The sequence below is a fragment of the Poromitra crassiceps genome, assembly GCF_964638095.1.
Source record: "Poromitra crassiceps genome assembly, chromosome: 3".
In the NCBI taxonomy this organism is placed as follows: Eukaryota; Metazoa; Chordata; class Actinopteri; order Beryciformes; family Melamphaidae; genus Poromitra; species Poromitra crassiceps.
This window is the reverse complement of record NC_139625.1, coordinates 74,411,561-74,417,560: the sequence shown is the minus strand read 5'-3', so window position 1 is coordinate 74,417,560 and position 6,000 is coordinate 74,411,561. Positions and strand designations below refer to the sequence as shown.

At 48.6% G+C, this 6,000-nt stretch overlaps 1 pseudogene across 1 annotated transcript; it reads right to left on the bottom strand.

The window, feature by feature from the left end:
- Window positions 1-997: 997 nt before the first annotated feature.
- Window positions 998-4,900, bottom strand: LOC310773266 (WD repeat-containing protein 19 pseudogene; annotated as a pseudogene). The gene has a single exon. The product of its transcript is annotated as a WD repeat-containing protein 19 pseudogene (transcript).
- Between the last annotated feature and the right edge of the window lie 1,100 nt (window positions 4,901-6,000).

Genomic DNA, 6,000 nt, shown 5'->3' with positions numbered 1-6,000 from the left:
TTTACTGCCATGTAACATAACTAACTAGCGGCTAATATTAGCCACAGTAGGCGATTACCCATGAATGCACTGCGCTCTTAAAGGGATATTTATCGATATTTTTGTCCAGCTGGACCTGATTAGTGATTTGCTCCGTTCGCCCAGACGGGTGTCAAGCTGTCAAGGCTGGGAGGATCACACCGGAAGAAAACACCGCCAGTATCCACTGGCGGATCTGAAACGTAACACGTTACGGTAACCAAGAAGAGGTTTTAAAGGCATTTATTCGGGTCAGTTTTGTAATTTACAAAACTGCCTTTTCCCCCGCTTTCTAGTCAGAGACTGCTGCTGAAAACGATCTACATTCAGCTGTCGATAACTAAAGAACAGATGAAGGTAGAATCAAACTTTTTTCCTATGAAAGTACAGACTCTTCTTTCTTTTGGGATATTCAGTCTTTACGTAATCATAGAAGAAAATATTCTGTGGGTCTTGGAAAATTAATGAAAATGATCAAAAACCCTGGCGGTGGCTAGTGACTTATTCTCAAAACCTCTGGTGGGGAATGCGTTAAAAGAGACCAAACATGTTTTAAGATCTATAAAAGCTACGTTGATTACGAATTTGTGTGATGTTTTTTCCACAAAAAAAGTTCAATTACCTCCGTGCATGAAGAGAGGGAGGGGTAGTAGCGTGAAAGCTGGGACAGCGTGAGACAAGATAGACACAGCATCGTTTTTGTCTGTTGTACTTTAAAACAAAAAAAAACTCGAACTACTAAGTATCGAGCCTGTTTTGAAAATGTAAGGAGTAGAAAATAGAGATACATCTAACTTCTATCTATAATAAGGCAGAGAGGGGTTCCACGACAGAGCAGTTGAGCAGGCGAGCACGCGAAGCATGCGAGGCATGCTAGAAATGAGCATGCGAAGCGCGCAATATTTCTAGTAGCCCGTGTTAAAATGTAGTCAAAGTAAAAAGTTGTCAGAAAAAATAAATATTCAGCTACCTGAAAATTCTACTTAAGTACAATACTTGAGTACAAATACTTTGTTACTTCCCATTTCTGCCACTCAGTGAGAGCCTGAGAACAATTTGAGATCTTCACCTGTTGACAACTCAGAGTCTTGGAGCACATGGGACACACACTCTCTGTCTCCAGCAGCAGAACAAACTGTGAGTAGAGAGCGGGGAATTCACAGTGAGGACACACACACCAGTCCTCTTTCAGCATATGGCGACCCGTGGCGATGCAGTAGGGCAGGTTGTTCTTGCAGGAGATGCACAGCAGTTCATTCTGTGGCAGCTGGGAGCTACAGAAGGGACAAGGAGTAGTTTCCTCCTCCAGCTCTGACGTATCTGGCCGACGAACCATGGTCTCGATCTTCTTCCTATACTTGTGGCTGATCTCGTTGCGGTACTCCGGCCTCATCAGCATGGCGGCAAACCTGAAGGCAGAGTTCTTCAGTCCGGCGCGGGAACACTCGATCACCGCCGATGTCAGAATAGGCACGATGTGTGCGGGAAACTTGATGATGTTGTTGCTAACGCGGATGAGCATGTGTGCGGCCTTTAGGTGGTCTCCTCTCTTTGCATGGATTATGGCCAGCAGATAGGAGTGGAGGATCATCAGATTGGTGGCCATCTCAGCAAGGATCTTAATATTCTGGTGCTGCAGCTCTGTGTACACGCTGAACAGCACATCATGGGCATTATGGTACTTCCCTGCGCACTGCTCATCACTGGCGATGTTGATGGCGGTGCGAGCAGCCTCCCTGTACTGGTCCAGGCCTCTGCTGTACTGACCACACATCTGGAAGAACTTACCAGCATGCAGGTGTTTCTTCTCTCCCTCAAAGTAGAGAGCAATGCTCTGGTAGTCCTCATGCGTGGCCTCAGAGCCAATGATGTTGGCGTAGACCTCCATCTGTCCGTGCTGCTGTGCCAGTTGGAAGGCTTCGTCGTTGGACTGAGACAGCACCAGAAACTGGATGGCTGAACCATAGTCATTCAGCCGCAGGAAGAACCTGGCGACCATCTTTGCTCCGTCAATGCTCTGTGTCTCCCTGACGATGCGGATGGCGTCCTCCGGGTTCTTCAGGTGGTCCAGCAGCACGCGAACCACATTGTCCCAGTCCTTCACACTCTCATAGGCCTGCACTGCTTCCTTATACTTGCCGTCCATCTCATTGGCTTTGGCATACTGCAGGTGGATCTTAGGAGAGGAGACGTATGGGAGCAGTTCTCCCACCTTCGCCCCATTCTTGCAGCGGATGTAGACCGATGCAGCTTTGTCGTAATACTGTCCTTTCTCATACAGCTGAGCAGCCTCGGAGAATTGCTTTATGCTCTCCAATATGGCTCCGCATTCCTTCTTGAGGACTCTGCTGGGGTGCTGGATGGCCTGGGCAGTTCCTTTCCTGATGTCACCCATCCGGATGGACATCCTGGCTATGCCCGCCTGGCACGCCTCGTCGTGCTCCTTGAACTTTTTGTCATGGGTCATGCCTTTCTCATAGTGTGACAGTGCATTCCCATAGTCGCCAATAAATTCCAGATGAACACCATATTCTTTAGATATAAAGGGAATCTGGTCTTCTGCCAGCCTCTTGGCCAACATCAGAGCGCTGTCCCATTGCAATAGGTCTCTCCTCATCTCCAGGGCAGCAATGGGGCAGGTTGAGGACAGATAGAGGTCCTGCGCCAGGTTATAGTCATTCAGGAACATGGCCAAATGGCCTGCCAACAAATTCCTGTCCTCTATACCCTTGATGCCCTGCAGCCACAGGACCATACCTACATTGCCACTTATGCGGTAGACTTGGATAGCCAGCTCCACCTCCATGTGGATCAGACAGGCTCGGCCCATCTCTGCCCAGTCTGTCATGGTGGCCGCTGACTTACACAGATCCCAGGCTTCAGGGAACCTCTTGAGCATGATAGCCTGGGAGAGCTGCGTGCTGAGCTCCTGTGGTGGGTCTGACTGTGTGCTGGAGTGGCTGAGGAAGGAGTGTGTGCTCAGTGGCATGTCACTGGTCATGCCGCTCGCTGTCTGACAGGTCAGCTCCCCGTTGTACAACAGCAAAGGCTTCTGGGAATAGGACAGCCCAGTGCTACCCACCAACACCATCTGGAGACCGTATATGGTGGTTTTATGCAGGGCGTACGTGTAGACCTTGTCATCATCGTAAGCTACAAACACACTTCTGTCAGTGGGCCAGTTTTCCCACAGCACTCCTGTGATGGTGGGAGGGAAGTTGGGGAGCTCATAGCAGGAGTCTTTTGCATTCCCAGGGGAGAGCAGGAAGCCGCCGTTCTTGTTGTCGATGAAGACCAACCACGAGCCGATTGGGTCTGGGAAGACCTTCCTCACACCCACCAAGTGGTTGTAGCTGTTCACTGTCTGCCAGTCCTCCAACAACACACATACCACACTGCCCGAGTCAGTGCCGTAGTAGAGGAAGTCAGCGGTGAGTGCATGGCAAAGGATCCAACCATTTCCATCACCATCTGGAAATAAATTAATCTGCTTCTTCTCCATCTGGCCTTCGCCTTCAATCATGTGCAGCTGTACTTTTCCCTCAAACAGCACTGCTGCGTAGTCCGAGTTGAGGCACATGCTGGCTATCATCCACTGGTACTCAATGTCCTTCAGCCTGATACCACCGTCCTGAGTACTGTAGAACCAGGCTCTGTTGTTCATCCCCACTGCCACATGGAACGGCCCCACTGCAATGAAGGTTGGCTCCACTTCCACTTCTATGACCACAGGATTTTCCCCCTCCACATGGTTGGAGACAGTGACCTCCAACAGGGAGGTGAGGTAGGCCAACCTGGTACCGAAGCTGTCCCCAAGGATGGGCAGCCCGGTTCTGTAGACATGGAGCGTCCCTCTTTGGGTGGAAATCGCTAACAGCTGGCCATCATCTGTCCAACTCAACTGGTCGAGACCTTTAGTCTCGTCATCCAGACAAACTATGTTGCTGATAATAATGTCTTTAAGATCAGACAGCTCATGGATCTTTATGTTGTTGTCCCCGCAAGATGCAGCCTTGTTTAAAGCTGGGGAGACAGCTACACTGTTGAGGCTGTCTTTGTGATTTTGAGCCTGGTATAGCTGCTGGTTGATCTCCCTAATGTGGGTGGAGAAAAGCACAATGTATCCATGAGAGAAGCCGATCAGGATATACCCATCACCGTACCAGTGGTAAGAGACAATGTTTCCGTAGCAAGGTTGGAATTTCAGTTCAATAATATTTTTTTCTGGGTGGGTGAGGTTGAAAAGAAACAGTCTCTTCTTCCCCACAGACACGCTCACAGTGCTCTCTCCTGGAGACGACCTCTCATTTGTCTTCATCACGGAGAAGTAAATGTCACAAGGCTCACTGTGCAGCATCATCTGTCGGATGGTGTCCCCCTCATGATTGCTGATGCTCAAAGAGCAGTCATCACTGCCGAGGGCCAGTAGATTCTGAGCACTCCAACAACCACATGTGATCCTCTTGGTGTGTTTACCCAGCACAGGGATCTTGTGTGAGGTCTGCTGGTTGTAGATCAACAGGTTTCCTTTAGCCGTCCCAACTGCCAACAATGGGCTGGACTTGGACCACGAGATGAAGGACATCTGATCCCTCATGCTGCTGTCTATCTGTGATGTCTTATTGACACTGGCCTCCCAGAGGTAGATGGAGTAAGACTTTTCGGCTATCACAGCCAGAATGTCCCCGTCCTTATCCCAGTCCATTGCCACACAGTGCCCTGGAAGGTTGAGTTCATTCCTCTTATGCCCATATCGATTAAATATTTTTACCGAGTTGTCTTTTCCTGCAACAGCAATATAATTCCCCAAGTTGTTCTGCCATTTGTACTGTAGGCTGAAATTTACCCATGCTTTGTCCGTGAGGGTGAAAACACGCTTCATTTAGACTAGCTAACTGAATCGTCCCTTTTATAACCTCAGCAAGGAAGGATTTATGACATCACAATTCAGTCAATGACACCACTGATGATGTCACATCGATGGAGAAGTCGACGAGCCTCAATTGCTCGAGGAAGGATCAGGTTTTACAGAATGTAGGGCATCAGTGGATGGATAAATCCAGAAGGAGGCGGTAATGCAACATAAAGGATGCCAACTGCCATAAAACACCAAAGAAGAAGAAGGAGGAGGAGAGTCATCCAGAGGAGAGGCTTCGATCGAGAGAGAGAGGGACAGAATGTAGGTAAACTGGATGGATAAATCCTGAAGGAAGCGGCAATGCAACATAAAGGATACCAACTGCCATAAAACACCACAGAAGAAGAAGAAGAAGAAGAAGAAGAAGAAGAAGAAGAAGAAGAAGAAGAAGAAGAAGAAGAAGAAGAAGAAGAAGAAGAAGAATTCAGTGAGACTGGAGCTGGCAAGCATCAAGCATGTACCCAGAGCTGTGTTTGTTGACTTGCAGCCAAATGATTTGGCGTCCACTTGCAATACCTTGGCTTTGCAGCTGCCCTATGAGCACTCTGACTGCTATGTGTCTATGGCCCCTATCTTCCGACAGGCGCTATCCCCTAATAGAGGGTATGCACACCCACTGGAACACGCCCCCTCAATCGGGAACGAGTGTCAAAATGAGTGTCAAATTCCTCCCTGAGCAGCAGGTGTCACTTATCTAGGCTGATTACTGCATTCAAGCTCAGTCTTGCTGTGACTCAGTGGGCGTGACCCCACAGTGACTTCTGCCTCTGTGACATCACATGTATACCCTCTATAGCGCTTGCGCACTTGTTTGCACGTGCCTTAAGTCACGGAAGATAGCATTCCGCCTTGCACAGTCCGCCAGGTGTTCTGCCGAGTTTTGCTCCCCCGCCCAGCAGAGAAAAAAGCATCCCCACCTCACGGGAGCATACTTGTAAACCAAAGTGCCCTTCTGGGACATGTATTAAAATTGATTGATTGATTGATTGATTGATTGATTGATTGTAATGATTTATACAGAAATGTAACTGTTTAAAAGTGATATAATTGTCTGGTAGACGTGA